At 42.6% G+C, this 17,674-nt stretch overlaps 1 protein-coding gene across 1 annotated transcript in view; it reads right to left on the bottom strand.

The window, feature by feature from the left end:
* Positions 1-9,659, bottom strand: part of LOC124556300 (gamma-tubulin complex component 3-like) — a 249,300-nt gene extending 239,641 nt beyond the window's left edge. The window contains exon 1 of the mRNA XM_047130275.1: positions 9,560-9,659. The gene's annotated coding sequence lies outside the window, so the exon portion shown is untranslated. The remainder of the gene's footprint in view (positions 1-9,559) is intronic.
* Positions 9,660-17,674: the final 8,015 nt, after the last annotated feature.

Below are 17,674 nucleotides of genomic sequence, written 5' to 3'. Positions count from 1 at the left end.
GCAAGATTTATGGACTGTGTGTCTAGCATTGTGTGCATACTGATTTTGGGGTTTGATGGGGGCTAAACATCGAGGTCATCAGTCCCCAGTTCCAAAAAGACATTCTTGTCAAAGGCCTATACAGTAAAAGCATAACCTCTGCACCCAAAGGGAGGGAAAAAAGAACACCAAGGGGTACAGAGCTAAAGTGAACACCGCAGTAACACAAAATAGAGAACACTTGAAAGGAGCAGAGCAAATAATTGACTAGAGTAAAACAGACTACAGTGGTTAATAAATCAGGTAAAAGGTCAACCACTCAACTACAAATGAAGAACCTCCAGCTGGAAAGCGTTGATAGAGGTACCAACACAATTTGTTACCATAAAAGACACTATTTTGGTATCCACATCACAATTAAAAGTCGCTGGAGTGGGTGTAGCCCGAGAAATCATGTGAGAGCGCCCACACTAGAGTGAGTGGTAAATCCAAGCTGCACAGATAAAACGTAAAACTGAGTCAGCTATAGAGGCATCATCACCTAGAATTAAGGGAAGTGCAGCTGGTAAATTAAAGGACTGCCGCAAGGGGGCTAAAAGGGGACAGTCCATCAGAAGATGGACCACTGTCAGCCCTGCGTCACAGTGACACTTGGGTGGGTTCTCATGGCGAAGGAGACAGCTGTGGGTCAACCGCGTACGTCCAATTGGAGACAGCAGAGAACAACTGAGTCCCTACGCGTGCCCCTCAAGAATGAGTTCCATACGGCCGTGGACGACTTGACCATGCGGAGCTTATTTGGCCTGTTCAAGACAGACCATTCAGAGCTCCAGACATCATGGACCTTGCGATATAGGGCTGACCGGAAGTATCTTTCCACGAGACCAAGCTCCAGGGGTGCCGAAGTGGTGGCCTGCTTGGCCAACCGATTGACACGTTCGTTTCCTGGAACGCCGATGTGGCCCGGGGTCCACACAAACTTTGCTGAATAACCACACTCTGCGAGAGCAAAAACAGCATCTTGAATAGCGCGCACCAAAGGGTCCCGAGAAAAACACTGGTTGAGTGCTTGTACCCCCCCTCAGGGAGTCACTGCATATGACAAATGACTCCCCAGGGCAGGAGGAAAGGTGAGCGAGTGCACGATAAAGAGCAACCTGCTCCGCAGTGAAAACACTGCTCCCAGAAGGCAGGGAATGCTGCTCAACATAGGCACTGTGGCTGAAAGAAAACCCAGTGCATCCATCGACCACAGAGCCATCGGTATAGACTACATCTGCATCGTGAAACGAGGCAAGAAGAGCCATCAATTGTTCACTAAGAATGGCAGGTGGAACGGAGGACTTGGAGTTGCAGGATGAATCCAAGCAAAGCCGCAAGTGAGGGAGGGACCAAGGAGGGGTAGAAGAAGAGGGCCGGAAGGATGGAGGAAGGGGAAAGGACTCGAGTGACGAGAGAAGGGAACGAATGCGGACCGGGATCGGGAGACCCGACCTAGGCCGCCGTCGTGGGGAGGGGAGTGCAGAAGACGGAAAAAGGAGCCTGCGGTTGGGTGGTCGGGCAAGGCATGGATGTGGGCGATGTATGACGCAAGCAACTGTTGTCGGCGGAATCATAGTGGAGGGATCCCAGCTTCTGCAAGAAAGCTAGTCACCGGACTAGTGTGGAAGGCACCTGTCTCCAGTCCGATGCCACAATGGAGAATCGAGTCGAGAATCTGCATCGTTGAAGGTGCCGCTGAGCCATACACCACGCACCCGTAGTCAAGACGGGACTGGACTAAGGCGTTATAGAGCTGTAGGAGGGTTGTTCATGTAGCCTCCCAAACGGTGTGGCTGAGGCAGCAAAGGATGTTGAGGTGCCGCCGGCACCATTGTTTAAGCTCACGATGATAAGGTGTCCAAGTGAGCTGAGCATCAAACAGCATGCCAAGGAAGCGATGCATCTCCTCAATGCAAAGGAGTTCATAGGCAAGGTAGAGCTCTGGATGGAGGTGGACCATTTGACGACAACAGAAATGCATCAATTGTGTCTTAGAGGCTGAGAACGGGAAACCATGCTTGGATGCCCAAAAATGTGCCTTACAGATAGCTCCCTGCAGCCGCCATTCAGCGACAATGATGCTTGGGGAACTGTAATAAAGACAACAGTCATCGGCATATAGAGAGGAACAGACCGATGAGCCCACCGCAGCCACAAGACCATTAATCACCACAAAAAAGAGGGGAACACAGAGAACCGAGCCCTGCGGGACACCATTCTCCTGAATATGAACAGAGCTAAAATATGTGCCAACTCAAACCCGAAATGAGCGACTGGAGAGGAAATTCCGTAGATAAATCGGAAGTGGACCCCGTAAGCCCCACTCATGCAGTGTAGGAAGGATATGATGGTGCCAGGTGGTATTGTACGCCTTCCGAAGATCGAAGAAAACGGCAACTAGATGTTCTCGCTGAGTAAAAGCTGTATGAATAGCCGACTCTAGTGAGACTAAATTGTCAGTTGCTGAGCAGCCCTGACGGAAGCCCCCCTGTTGCTGGGCTAGGAGGCCCCGAGCTTCGAGGATCCACATGAGCTGCTGACTCACCATCCATTCCAGGAGTTTGCACATAATGTTGGTAAGGCTGATAGGGCAATAGCTATCAACCACCAGCGGATCTGCACCAGGTTTCAGCACCGGAATGGTAACGCTATCCTGCCAACGAGTTGGGAAAACACCCTCCGTCCAGACGCAATTAAACAGCGATAATAATTCACCATGACAGTGCGCTGAGAGATGGTGAAGAAACTGGTTGTGAATGCAGTCTGGACCTGGAGAGGTATCGGGGCAAGCTGTAAGGGCACTTTGGAACTCCTATTCACTAAACGGGGCGTTGTATCATTCCCAACGGTGCGTACGAAATGACAACTGTGTACACTCAGCCTGCTCTTTAATGGTGTGAAATTCTGCCCTGTAGCCTGCTGTGAAGGAAATACGAGCGAAGTACTCTGCCAGATGTTCAGTGATGGCAATTGGGTCAGTTCAAAGTGTACCCTGAAGAGAAAGGCAAGGGAGAGATGCATGAGGGTGAAAGCCAAAAATTCGTCAAACCCGCGACCACACCTGAGATGGGGAGGTGCGACAACCTATGGTGGAAACATATCATTCCCAGCAGTCCTGTTTGCTCTGCCGGATTACCCGCCAAGCCCGGGACCGCAGCTGTTTAAAGGCAACCAGATTCTATAGGGAAGGATGATGCTGGTGTTGTTGTAGGGCTCGCCGGCGGTCCTGGATAGCTTCTGCAAACTCTGGTGTCCACCAAGGGACTGACTTACACCTTAGGGTACTTGAAGAGCAGGGGACAGTTGCCTTGGCAGCAGAAACAATGGCCATAGTGACCTCATCCACTGCCAAATCAATGTCAACAGGAAGCGGAGCAATGGCCATAATAGCTGAGGTGTAAGCTGCCCAATCAGCTCCACAAAGAGACCATCATGGCAGCTGGTCAGTGGGTTGGGATTGAAGAAGAGAAACCAGGATAGGAAAGTGGTCGCTACCACAGAGGTCTTCGTGGACCCTCCAACTGAGGTATGGAAGAAGACCTGGGGTACTAAGAGAGAGGTCAATGGCCGAGTATGTGCCATGAGTCAAGCTAAAATATGTGGGAGCACCAGTGTTAAGGAGGCAAATGTCCTGCTGTGCCAAGAGAGCCTCAACGTTCCTACCCTGGCCCAAGATCTGGGTCCCACCCCATAAAGGGTGGTGGGCATTAAAGTCTCCCAAAAGGAGCAATGGCGGGGGGAGCTGGGCGAACAAGACAGCTAGGTCGGCAAGACGGACAACCTCATCCAGGGGAAGGTAGAGGAAACAGATGGCAAGCTCCATCCCTGCCCGGATTATAACAGCCACAGCCTTGAGAGCTGTGTGAAGTGGCACTGGGGCACTAGGAACAGTGGCAAGAACATACACACAGACACCGCCAGACACCCTGTCATATTCTATGCAGTTCTTATAGTAACCCCGGTAGCCACGGAGGCAAGGGGTTCGCCTAACAGGAAACCAAGTTTCCTGTAGGGCCAGACAAGTGGCAGAGAAGTGACACGAAAGTTGTTTCAACTCAGCAAGGTGTTGGAAAAAACCACGGCAATTCCATTGAAGGATAATAGTACCCAACTGTGAAGACATGAAAGAACCTGGTTATGCCTTAGAAGTGCTTGTCGTCACCAATTGCGAAGTACCTTGATCAACTTTCATAGGGGCTGCGGGTTGAGCAACACCTAGCTCCTGAGGGGACGCTAGATGCTCCACATCATCTTCAGGGGCAGTGGTGATCTTATTATCTGTCTCAATGTCCTCCTCCTTTTGCTTTTTCTTCTTTTTGGTAGAGTCCCGTTTGTTCTTCGGTTTATCAGGCTGGGTGGGCTTTTCCGACCCAGTCTCATGGACTGAGGAAGACCTGGAAGCCCTACAGCCCTCAGGTGGTGGCTTTTTCAGTCACCGGCTGACATCTGGAGGGGCAGTAACCACGGAAGGGAGGGCACCAAGAGATCCCCCTTCTGCGCGAGGGGATCCGGAGGAGGCGGGCACTTCTCCATCTCAGAGGTGGGGACTGAAGCCCTTAAAGAAGGAGGGGTTGTTACTACTGATGTTGATAACAGGGGAGCAACAGAAGAGGGTGTTCCCCCAACTACCTGGGTGGGCAGGAATAGACGGCCTGGCTGGAACGCCCACAAAAAGCGGCTGAGCTTGGGGGCTCGTCGCCATCGAAGCCACTGCAGCAAACGTCGAGGAAATGCGCACAGGGTGAAATCGGTCGTACTTGCGTTTAGTCTCTGTGTAAGTGAGCCTGTCCAAGGTCTTATATTCCATAATCTTCCGTTCTTTTTGATAAACCGCACAGTCTGACAAGCAAGGTGAATGTTTCTGTTTGCAGTTGACACAAACAGGAGGCGGCGAACACAGGACGTTGGGGTGGGAGGCATGTCCACAATCCCAACAGGTAGGGTTGGCGTCACATCTCGATGACATATGCCCAAACCTCCAGCACTTAAAGCAGTGCATGGGAGGAGGGACGTAAGGCTTAACATCACGTCGATATATCACCACCTTGACCTTCTAGGGCAGGGTGTCACCCTCAAAAGCCGAAATGAAGGCGCTGGTGGCAACCCTACTATCTTTAGGTCCCCTGAAGACACATCGTACAAAGTGGACACTGCGGTGTTCCAGATTTGCATGGAGCTCATCATCAGACTGCAACAACACGTCACAATGAAAAGTAAGTCCCTGAACCATATTGAGGCTCTTATGAGGCATAATGGAGACTGCAACATCACCGAGCTTGTCACAAGCAAGCAATCCCCGTGACTGTGCTGGGGATGCTGTCTGTATGAGGACTGCTCCAGACCTCATTTTAGACATGCCCTGAACTTCTCCAAACTTGTCCTCTAAATTTTCCACAAAATCTGAGGCTTTGTGGTCAGAAGTGAGTCCTCATCTGTTTGGCTGCAAACCAGAAATCGAGGAGAATACGTCTCACCAGGTAATTTAGACTGCCGTTCCTCCCCTGGTGTGGACAGGGAAGGGAATTGGGGGTCATACTGTAAAGCATTGAACTTTCCTTTCTTAGAGACTCAGGCTTGCACACTATTCGTTTTTCGTTTCATGGTAGGGGAAGGGGGAAGGAATGCCCACCCAGACAGAACCACACTTGCCTGGGTAAGCTTAATACAACCGGGGGTGGTGGGGGGGGGGGGGGGGGGCAGCAGGTTCCCCAGAGGTCGCCCGCTACCAACTGTTGTACCTCAAAAGCCATGCGTCTCCTCGGTGTGCAGCACACCTTGAGATTGTAGTTTTTTTTTTTTTAATAGAGGTTTATACCATCCTCGTGACCCAGTCAGTTAAGCCAAGATCCCCGAGCTTTGTACTGTACAACGTTTCACGGTCGCGCCATACGGTGGTCGTTGAAGCATGCTCAGAGCTTACGGTATTGAGGACTGGTGGTGCTTCCCAGTCCCCAGCTCAGTGACCCCGGGGTCGCCAAGCCCATACCCAGCAACTAAATGCTGAGCCCCCTGAGGGGGTGCATACTGAGGAAATGATGATGAACAATTCTGGTAGTATGATTGATTTCAGTGTGGGATAAGCATGATGGCAATGAAGTGCAAGTACTTACAAAAGTGAATATCAGTAGTGCAGCAGCAATGCAGAATGTGCTGAACTGTGCCAGAGTGAACAATAAGTTTCACATGCAAAATTGTAAAATTCGAAATTAAATGAATGTATAAACAGTGAACAGCTCAACGGTGGGGAAACTGTTGTGAAATACTGCAGACAGCAGCTAGACACACAGTGAGCTCTCTGGAAGTTGAGTCTCAATTACCAGTGGGGTGAAGTGCAAACAGCATATGCCAGAGGCAGTCCTACTGGTAAAATGAACGATGTTTTGTATATTTGATGCTAGGTGTCACAGACTCCTTTTTACGATTGCGTAAGTGTGTTTTGATAATGATTTTGACTTTACAAGGTGTTCTGTAGATCAAAGATGAATATCTTTATCTCTCATGAAAGAGTGCTCATTATTTAATGTTAAAGTTCTAATTTGTGTAAATTTCCTTGGATGATGTTATAAATATGATTAGCAGGGATTTTGCCTTACATGGCAGGAAGAAAATTTTTTGTGAATGGCTGGAATTATGTTAATGATCATTGTTACATTCAGGAAGCAGACCACTATCAATGTTTTATCATATATTTGCATGCTTGTGTAATTGTTTCCTATTCATAAATACTGATGAAGAGAACCAAACAATGGGTTACCATGCTCCATTTAGTCCATTAGACAAACATATACAAAGTGCTACACTAAGACAATCAGCTTGGGTTGATATCATCCTGTGATAGTTCTGGAAGGCTCTTTTGATCTTACTCAATATTTTCAAACAGGTGAATATTGTAATTTGTTTCATACGATGTTAGTATTGTGTGTTTATTTCCACATCTTATGGTGGGTTGACACAATCTACACACATTTTTGATCACTGCAAGTATTAAGCCTGCCCTGCTTATTTCATTTTTATAAAGTTTTCAATGAATTATACACTGAAGAATGAAAGAAACTTTTACTACTATATATAAGCATGTTAGGAAAAAGTTCAATTTAACAAAGAAAATGTAACAAATTCTTTACAATGGTATCAAGTACAAATGAGCCTCACCAGGAAGCAATTGATTTATGGTGTAGGTAGGAGGCCTGTTATACTACATTCACGTCAAAAACACACAGTTATTTGGATTGTTTCATGATTTACAGGAACATTTGAATTTTTGGTCTTCACAAAATTTCCACTGATTAGGAGTTCTCTTGGACGACAATATACTTGCTGTTGTCTCAGTTTCATTTCTCATCAAGAGAGTAAGACAACATGGAAATGATAGACAAAATTGATTCCCTCTCTTGCTGGGGTTAAAGGCCTGGAATGAAGTCTTGTGCCACTGGAAAAACAGCAACAATCTGTATAAAATTTGTGAAATAATTGTGAAGATGGAAATTAAAAGATGATTTAAGCTAATACTCTGGACTCACTTCTATTAAATAACATTTCATTCAAATTTTATTAGATCCTGGTTTACAGTGCAGCAGAACAGGTGTAGTATGTCAGTCTAACATAGTAGCCGTAAGACAGACTGAAGAGTAATTTTTGCCATTAAGTGCTACTGTGAGCAAGAAAAGGAATGAAGATTATAGATCATTTCATTTGCAGAACATTTAAAATACACAACTAAGACATTAAAGAAACTGCTTGTGCTACCCTTTTTCCATCTCCATATCATCATCATCATCATCATCATCATCATCATCATCATCATCATCAACAACAACAACTGGTGAGCAGCACAGAAATATTATCTCATATAAATGACAGAAAAGGTAGAAAATGTTCCCAAAAGGCCAGCTCATTCCGTGTTTTTATTAAATATCTATCAACAACTTCCTACTCTGATTGCTAACGTATTTTGCTGCCTCCAGCTTACACGGGGAGGAATGACTAAGGCAATAAAAATCAAAGCTTTGTTAGAGAAACTGTTGTGTACATTTTACTCGTGTAGTTTTATAGTGGAAGAGTAGAAATATTGTTCAACATTGATTTCCTGCGCCCTTGTCAAAGCACTCTGCATGAACTGCAAGGTAATAATGTGGGTGTACATTTTTCCTCCATTATGTGGTGCTATTCACTTCAGCTTTTCTCCATAGACTTACATCCGATGTGTACTGGAGGGGCAAGTTCAAGCATCCAATACACTTTCTCCAACTGTCACTGACAGCACTTTCTTATTTCCATCTGACTGCAAAATAATTGCTGCCTTCTTTATTTGATTATCACTTCTATAGCATTTAAGTGATGTTACTCTCAGTGCCTACTAAGGCACCCCATTTTGAAAGGCATAAAGTTATAATTGCTCTCAGTCATGAGCACAACTGAGAAAAACAAATCTTACCTCCTAGTTTTCACTTGTATATTTTTCACCATCAGATGCATTTTCTGGCAAGGTACATACAGTTTTTGCTTGAGAAATTTTACTACAGATGTCTTCTTGTAGCTGCAACTTTCTTCAGATGTACAGACTTTCATATACATTTGTCTGTTACAGCTCGTTAATTGGATCTTTAGTCTGTGTTAACACAATGGACTGCCTGGAGTGGCATATATATGATTTGATATTTGGCAAGCTCAAGTTACATTTGACAGACTTTTTAGCAGAATAAACCCTTCCATTCACTACCAGCTGTTCTCCTAATAATGATATAAACAATAGAAAAGATGCGAGACTGCATGGCCCTCTTTTACTCCTGTGCATACAACCATTTCTACTGAAGGTTTGTTTAAAACACATATAGCTGAGAGTGAATCCACTGTACATTTATTTTAAGAGTGTGATGATTTTTCCAACTGTACATTCTGCTTCAGCTGCACTGCACACTGTTTGCCAATTTTCACTAGCACAGTCTGTCCTTAAGCCTATAAAGACGATGTTTTCTTAGAACAGCAGGGATTTGATCTAATCAATGCCATCATATTTTCAGCTTATTTGTTTGTCTTTATTCGGTATGTCTGGAGATTTTTCTGATGACCTATGAGAGACCAATGGCATAGTGGTTCCTATAGTCTGTGCACTACTACTACCCTGCAAGAATGGGCTAAGAACTGGTTTTCTCTATCTAATATTTTTTCGTTACATAGTGTCAAGATTAGAAAGGAATGTATGGCACTGCCAGAAAAAGGCTCTACTCTGACACTGATCACCAAAGCTCTGCATTTTTTTTGCAGTCAAATATATTTAGAGCAATTTATCACATGTAATTCTGCGCAGAATGAAATGACTGTATGATAATGCTTTGAAGAAAGACCTACACCCATCCTAGCAGTAGGGATTACAATCTGCAAATGGTACATAAATATGGCTTAACAGGCTTTAAATCCTCCCTACTCCTTTTCATTATCGGATTTATTTGTCTAGTTGTAAAGGTGGATAACATGATAAACTTCAGAAAATAAGGATACTTAAGGATCCAGAAACATTTATGAACAGACATATACTTACAGGGGTTTCTAAATTGCGATGGCACAGGCGTCCCTGCTGAACTTCCACTAAGGTGAAAAATGGTTCCATCGGACAACTCATGGGCGTACGAAATGGCTCTAGCTCTGGATGTGTGGTAAGCCCCTGTGAATAAAATTTGTTTACTGAATTTTACAAACAAAACACATACAGAAATTTCACACAGAACAAACAGGGATGCCACCAAAAAGGAGGAGGAAGGTTTTGCAGCACACATGAACTGTTTAGTTTTTTTATCTGAAGGTATCTTGTAACATATATAAAAGTAAACATCCATTCTTAGTGCAGTTTAGTGGTGTGACCTGTGTCTCCTATCATGAATATGATTGTCAGCATGAGAAGTAGAGTGTGAAAATAGCTCAGAAGAAAATGACATCTTACTAACTTTCAGCTGCTGTTGTGTGACACAAAACACTGAAGGTCTGCCTCATAATGATTGCCCATGATCAACAACACCAGTTGATGACTGCTTTTCACAAATTAGGGCTCATAAATGCCCTGCACGCTGTCTTTTTGAAGGCAACTGGGAAGGCTGTGATGTCACAGAGATTATAAACCATCACACCCAATGCATTTAGACTCTAAGCATCCATTACAAACAGCAACAGTAAACCCATATATGCACTGTACATGAACACAAATAAGATGGACAAAAGCAAGTCAGCACCTGTAAGAGATCCAAGTCTTTGGTATCAAGTTCCCTTCACCAACAAATGCAGAACCTGACTGATGCCTGATGATCACCATGAAAGAGAGTAAAGCACATTTCAGGCTTGCAGCCCCACAGATTTAATAGGGAGGGGGGAAATTAATGTTTTTGGATGATACAAAATGAATGTCAGATACCACTCATTGCTATTTAAAGACATTTGAGATCTGTGCAGTATCGCAACAGGATCCTGCCCTACTATCAAATTTTCAGTGTAGGGTTCATCTTTTAAGACAATTATGTACAAGCAGACAGGGTCCACCTCAAACAACTTTCTCCTGGAGACAACAACCAACCAAATATAATGGCCTGCTGTATCTGCTGGCATGAAATCAGTGGATCATGCTTAGTACAAGTCAGAATTTGCAGTGAACAGATGCAGAAATCCCACTCACAAACCAGGTGGCTTTAGCACAGCTCTAATCAAAGAGAAAGATCTAAGTGTGTTACAATGCAAATGGTGGAGCAATAGGGAAATAAATGTTACTGATCAGCAAATTTTAGTTTCACAGTTGTGCATTTTCAAACAGACTGCCTTTATTTTGGTTATTTTGTTTTAATTTCACACTTTTGGAAAGACTTGCCATTTATTACAGAAAAGTTATTAATCACCAAATATGAACTGTAGGTAGACAGTGTTATCAGGGATATTTATTTGAAATAAATGCCACAACTACTCTGGCAGTGAGATAAATTTATAATAAAAGATATACAACATTGTTAGTAACCATTCATGCATTTTTAAGTACCATTTTATGTGATGTGCCTAAAAATTTGAACAAAACACACACACACACACACACACACACACACACACACACACACACACACACACACACACACACACACAAGCTCTTGAAACTACACAACACAATTTTTTCCTTTGACAATAGAGGGAAGGACTATATGTAATGATACTATTCATGGATAGCAATGAAAATTCACAGGAAGTGATAAGGAGAACACAGAGCAGGGCAGGATCATACAAATAACAATCAACACTAGAAGTTAGCAACAGATGAGTTTTGAAAATCTGGTAAGTTGGAAGTGACTGAAAAGGAGATTGAGACAGTACAAAGTAGCAAAGATAGACTAGAAATAGAGCTGAAGAAATAGCCAATGATAGCTGAATTCAAATAGAAACATGAATGATGTTTCTGGTAAAGAAATTCAAAACAAGACAAAATAGGTAAATGTAAGTGCTGACTGATCGTCAGTTGTAAATTATACAATCCACTTTGTCTGCTGCAATTCTTTTTTGTTTCTGGGTCACTAATTGTAAAAATTGTCCCATTTCCAGATTCAGCAAGTCATTGACAGTGATATGTGTAATACGAACATTCACAAAGTTTTAACCAAAAAAAAAAAGAAAATAGCTCTGCACCAACAAACAAAAAGCTCACCAAAATACAGGTAAATTTCACAGTACAATACAATAAACTGAACATGGTACTTGTTTCTGTAACTTCAAAATGTTTTAATGGAAGTGGGTGCATTGGGGAGGGGATGGGAGAGGATGAGGGGGGGAGGGGAGGGGATGGGGGGTACAAGGGGGGCGGGGAGGAAGGAGTGAGCAGCAGAGACAGGAGTAACATCCAGCTGGGCTGTTGTGCTTACAATGATCCTGTTGCACTACAGACATACAGGGCTGTGAGGGGCACCGACAACAGAACAGCAGTGCTGGCTCTAATACTGCCATAAGAAGTTTTCTGCCAGAAGATGTCTACATCTACTTGACTACTTTGCAGTTCTCATAGAAGTGTTTAGCATAGTATTCATCTAACCACTTCCAGCCTACTACTTGACTGTTCCAGTCTATAATAGCATGTGGGGAAACTAAAACCTGTCTTTCCATGAGAGCTCCAATTTATTTTATCATGATAGTTTTTTTCTCCCTCTGTTGGTGGGAGTGAACAAAATATTTTCACATTTGAAAGAGAAAGCTGACAACTGATATTTCATGAAAAAATTTCACAACAGTAACTCCCTTGCTTTAATGACTGTAATCCCAACTCTCTCATCATATCCGTGACACTCTTCTATACTATAACACATAGCAATATTCCAGAATAGGCTGGACAAGCATAGTGTATGCAGTCTCTCTGGTAGATTTGTTCCATCTTCTAAGTGTTTTTCAAATAAAATACAGTTTTTGTTTCACTTTTCAACAATATTTTCTATGTGATGGTTACAGTTTAAATTTGTTCATTGCTGTCATCCCTAGGTATTTAGAAAAACCACCAAAACTTTAAAATTGTGTGATTTTTCATGTAACCAAAATTTAACAGATTCCCTTTAGTACTCACGTAGAGGACTCATAATTTTTACTGTTTAGAATTAACCGTCACTTTTTACACCATTACAAATACAGTTCCAAGGCATGGCAGGCAGCGAAAGACGTTCCCAGAGGCTGATCAGAAAGCCTCCCTAGTGCGTCTGACAAACAGGTTTCAGGTACTGTCTCTGGCTGAGCCAGATGCAGCTGCCTGCCCTGTTTCAGAGGATGATTCTCAGCCTTCAAGGTCCGGGCAATCGCAGAGGGTGGGCTTATTGGTAGTTGGGAGCTCCAATGTTAGGCACTTAATGGGGCCCCTTAGGGATATGGCGGCTAAGGAGGGGAAAAAACCCAGTGTGTACTCCGTGTGCATTCCAGGTGGAGTCATTCCTGATGTGGAAAGGGTCCTTCCGGATGCCACGAAGAGCACAGGGTGCAGCCAGCTGCAGGTGGTGGCACATGTCGGCACTAATGACATGTGTCACTTTGGATCTGAGGAAATTCTCTCTGGATTCCAGCGGCTATCTGATTTGGTGAAGGCTGCCGGTCTTGCTTACGAGATGAAGGCAGAGCTCACCATCTGCAGCAGCGTTGACAGAACCGACTGCGGACCTTTGGTGCAGAGCCGGGTGGAGGGTCTGAATCAGAGGCTCAGCTGGTTTTGCGACCGTGTCGGCTGCAGATTCCTTGACTTGCGCCATAGGATGGTGGGGTTTCGGGTTCTGCTGAATAGGTCAGGAGTTCACTACACTCAGCTGGCGGCTACACGGGTAGCGGAGGCTGTGTGGGGTGGACTGGGCGGTTTTTTAGGTTAGAATGCCTCGGGAAAGTACGGGGTGGGCAGAAATCTCAAAGGGTGCATGGCAAATACAGGACATGCTTGGATCAAGGAACAGTCAGAATTGCAGTTGTAAATAATTGTAGTTGTGCTGGGAAATCCCTGAGTTTCAAGCGCTAATAGAAAGCACAGAAGCTGAAATTGTTATAGGTACAGAAGGCTGGCTAAAGCCTGAAATAAATTCTGCAGAAAATTTTACGAAGTCTCAGACGGTGTTCAGGAAAGATAGATTAGGCAGAATTGGTGGTGGAGTGTTTGTGTCTGTCAGTAGTGGATCATCTTGTAGTGAAGTCGAAGTAGATACTCCGTGCGAATTGGTATGGGTGGAGGTTATACTTAACAGCCGAACTAAGTTAATAATTGGCTCCTTCTACCGACCCCCCAGACGCCGATGATATAGTTGCTGGACAGTTCAGAGAAAATTTGAGTCTTGTAACAAATAAATACCCCACTCATATGGTTATAGTTGGTGGGGACTTCAACCTTTCCTCGATATGTTGGCAAAAATACGCATTCAAAACCAGTGGTAGGCAGAAAACATCTTCTGAGATTGTCCTAAATGCTTTCTCCAAAAATTATTTCGAGCAGTTAGTCCACGAATCCACGTGAATTGAAATGGTTGCGAAAACACACTTGACCTCTTAGCCACAAACAATCCAGAGCTAATAGAGAGCATCATGACTGATACAGGGATTAGTGATCACAAGGTCATTGTAGCTAGGCTCAATACCATTTCTTCCAAATCCACCAGAAACAAACGCAAAATAATTTTATTTAAAAAAGCAGATAAAGTGTCACTAGAAGCCTTCCTAAGAGACAATCTCCATTCCTTCCGAACTGACTATGCAAATGTAGACGAGATGTGGCTCAAATTCAAAGCTGTAATAGCAACAGCAGTTGAGAGATTCATACCTCATAAATTGGTAAGAGATGGAACTGATCCGCCATGGTACACAAAACAGGTCTGAACGCTGTTGCAGAGGCAATGGAAAAAGCATGCGAAGTTCAGAAGAATGCGAAATCCCAAAGATTGGCTAAAATTTACAGACGCACGAAATTTGGCACGGACTTCAATGCGAGATGCCTTTAATAGGTTCCACAATGAAACATTGTCTCGAAATTTGGCAGAAAATCTGAAGAAATTCTGGTCGTATGTAAAGTACACAAGCGGCAAGATGCAGTCAATATCTTCGCTGCGCAGTGCCGATAGTACTGTTACCGACAACTGTGCCGCTAACGCGGAGTTATTGAACGCAGTTTTCCGAAATTCCTTCACCAGGGAAGACAAATGGAATATTCCAGAATTTGAAACACGAACAGCTGCTAGCATGAGTTTCTTAGAAGTAGATACTTTAGGGGTTGCGAAGCAACTCAAATCGCTTGATACGGGCAAGTCTTCAGATCCAGATTGTATACCGATTAGGTTCCTTTCAGATTACGCTGATACCATAGCTCCCTACTTAGCAATCATATACAACCACTCGCTCACCGATAGTTCTGTACCTACAGACTGGAAAATTGTGCAGGTCGCACCAGTGTTTAAGAAGGGTAGTAGGAGTTATGGTCCTTCCCCATTTTCCACCATCAATCTCTAACCTTCCAGTATCATATTTTAAGGCTACACTAACAAGTTTCATTTTCAGTGTTCCATATTATGCTGTGAATTGCACCTATACTTTAATGAACTCTTTACCTCTGTATAGATGCTTTTCTATATAGAAAGAACAACTTTTTTTTCCTTTGGATGAAACAGTCTGTAAATATTCACACCACATTTGTCAATGGCAATGATTTGCTGAAACTGGTAATGTGTAATCCCCAATACACAAAATATTTAATGAAAACATGCAAACACACAAAAGAGAAGTGAAAAATAAATACGAAGAACTGGGGAAGCTATGACGGAAATGAAAGAGGGATAGGGCAGAGGAAGGTATGAAAGGGAGGTGAATAATAAAAGTGATTAATGTAAATTGAGATTTGAAATCTGACAAGAACTGAATGCATACTGCAGAGCAACTTCCCAACTGCGAAATTCTGAAGTACTGCTCCTGGAAGGAAGAATCAAAGTCAACCACATGACTAAGGAAGTGCCAAGGTCATCATCTCCAACAGGTTACTGGCTGTAAATGGTGTAGACTCTCAGAGCAAATACTATCTCTTAATAGAAAATTCAACAGTCGCTGCATGTCAACGGGTGCACATTGAGAGTTCTCAGATGTGGCTCTCCCCTTCCTGAAGGCCTAATACTGGCCTGAACTATCATGTTTAAACATTCCAGGTATCCAGTCCCACACTTGCTACTTCTTTTATCACCCCTTGCTCTGCATAGGGCTATTTCTGCCATTCCTTTATTAATGAGGTTACATAAAATGAATGTGTTCAAACAGTAACAGATAGTTCCTGATTTTACTAAGTTTATCATTAGGATATTTTCACCAATTCTGAAATTTCTGATAGAATTAAAACTGTAAATGCAATCCAGACAATGATGGATAAAAAATAATGAAAACAATAACATACATAATTATTGTTTTTAATGGTTCAGTGCAACCAATGAAAAATAAAACCAGGAGCTAAGATCAAAACGAATCACTGATGTAGTTGACTTACAAATGAAACAGAAAAAATGTCAAACTATAAGGCTTTTCTTCATTAGACAACAGAAAGAGAATACAATCATTTTAATGTTTTGTAACGAACAACAAATGAATTGGTAGGAAAACTACAGCAAGACTCTTTAGCCATTTAACAGAGCACCCATCATATGGGGAAGACAGGAAAAAGGAGTGGATGAGCACAAAATTTAGGAATGTTTTAATGAACATAATGGGGAATCTTAACAGGAATTTGGACTAGAATACATAAGATATCAAGTCAAAACTTGAAATTGAGGGCCAGGAGGAGGCTGGAGGAAAGTACTATTATAAATAAAATTTTAAGAAATCTTGAGAAAATGAGCAGTGTTATGGAACAGAATTCAGTAACAGAACTATGAAACAGAATTCAAATACAATATATACAAGTTATAATTTATGACTACTAAAAAAAAAATTATGGCATAAATATTATTTTATGAGATTAATGAACCTTTTCACAAGAAGATGAAGTGGACTTGACATTAAGTAGGAAATGGAATTCTCGTAATAAAATTATTTTACTTTTTAAACTGTGGATCATGAATAAATGTAGTACAAACAATAATTCACAAGTATCAGAGCCTACCTAATAAATTGCTAGAAGCAGAAATAGATGGTAGAGATGGGGTGCCTTCAAAAGAAGATGAAATAGATGGAGTGTCTCCTCTTCTTGTAACTGGTGTTCCTGAAGCCTGCAAATCAAACAAAATCAAATTTTATGTGGTATATACGACAACAATAGTATCTGCTATCCAACAAAAAAAACTAACACCTGGGACATGTCTGAGAACAACAGAAACTTATCTACCTGTTTTAGTCTTAAAAATTGTAGGAACAGGATGCACACACAATGCTCAGTATTGTATGCTGTGTTACTAGTATAAATAGTTTTGTCAGAGCTAACTTGTTCTGTGTGGTACTTGATGGGAGTCATGCTCTGGGCATAAATAATATATCAGTTAACAGTTCACATGCATGGTTTCACTGTTTACCTTCATGTTGGTAATCTATGACTTGTCAACTATGCAACTTGAGTATGTGATACTCGTAAAACACAATAAGACCATATACAAAGTTAATAGCAGAAGAGTAACCTAAGAGGATTATCAATGTCTTATGACCTGACAAGTACTCTGTTAAGATTATAAAAACACAATTTATGGTGTGAGAAAAGGTTCTGGCAAGCAATCTTGTTTCACAGCTTTCCTTAAGGGTGTTAGATTCCTCATGTTTTTGTTTGATGTCAAATTGATTTTTACCAAATTCAAATGACACTGAAAATTATTTCTTCTTCCAAGCCAAGATACAAAGTTTCCATTGTATGATAATTGAGTCACATGAAAGCATCGCATTTTCAAGTTAATATCTGTCACATGAAGTAACTGCTTTAGTGTTTTGTCCAAATGTCAGTTCACCATTCTTGACTTCCTTTTTACACTGATAATCTGACATGCAGTTCTCTTTCCCCCATAGACTCATGCACCCTACAATTAGTGGCTGCCACATGTTTGAAGTTCTTTCTTCCAAAGTTTCACCTGTCTTAGATACAGAAGATCTCATCATCTGCTGACAATATTATGAGAAGGATAGATTGCTACTCATCATAAAGATGACATGTTTAGTTGCAGACAGGCAC

Source organism: Schistocerca americana, chromosome X, assembly GCF_021461395.2.
Source record: "Schistocerca americana isolate TAMUIC-IGC-003095 chromosome X, iqSchAmer2.1, whole genome shotgun sequence".
Taxonomy (NCBI): domain Eukaryota; kingdom Metazoa; phylum Arthropoda; class Insecta; order Orthoptera; family Acrididae; genus Schistocerca; species Schistocerca americana.
This window is presented reverse-complemented; position numbering and strand designations above follow the sequence as displayed.